The sequence below is a fragment of the Geospiza fortis genome, unplaced genomic scaffold (assembly GCF_000277835.1).
Source record: "Geospiza fortis unplaced genomic scaffold, GeoFor_1.0 scaffold147, whole genome shotgun sequence".
In the NCBI taxonomy this organism is placed as follows: Eukaryota; Metazoa; Chordata; class Aves; order Passeriformes; family Thraupidae; genus Geospiza; species Geospiza fortis.
The window spans coordinates 1,983,112-1,983,834 of NW_005054372.1; positions in this window are offsets into that span (position 1 = coordinate 1,983,112).

The following is a 723-nucleotide window of genomic DNA, read 5'->3' on the forward strand; positions in this document are numbered from 1 at the left end:
CGGGTCCCCCCGCTCCACGGCGGGAGGGGGAGGCGGGGCCTGGGGAAGGGGAACTTGTCCAGGAGCACCGCAAAGGGGAACGAGGAGGGATCCTCCGGCAGAGGAGGAGAGGCTTGACCAGCAGATGCACATCGCAGGGGCATCTCTGTACTTACCCAAAGCTCCACGGGTCTCCGACGTGCGCTCTGGACCGAGTTGCCCCTCCACTAATCTGGCTCGCCTGGTCCCAAGGGAAAAGGCAGAGGGCGACCCTCCTGCTCCGGCGCCCCGCAGCCAGGGGCACTTTGGCGGCGTTGCCGGGGTCCATGTCCCAAAGCTGGCTCCAGAGGCTGGGAAAAAGGGGCAGGGGGAGGAGGACTTTAGAGCTTCCCACGAAATGGTATGACAGTAAGATAATGATAAAAAAGTCGGGCTGAGGAGGGGTAACGCCAGGAACCACGGGCCGGGTCCTGGAGGGGGCAGCGCATCGCCTCTGCCTCCCCGCCAGGGAGTCCCGGACGGGTCTTCTCCCATGAGCGGGGCTGGGTGTCTTTCTAAATAAACTACACAGACACCGTACGGACATCCATAAAATATATCTGTATAGGTATATACACATATATAAGGTAAGCAAAACGGACTTCGGGAGACCCCTCGGAGGAGAGTCCTCTCCCCTCCCTAGAACGCACCGTCACCTCCACCAGCAGGACACCCACTGCCTGCTCAAGGCAGCGGCCGCCCCTC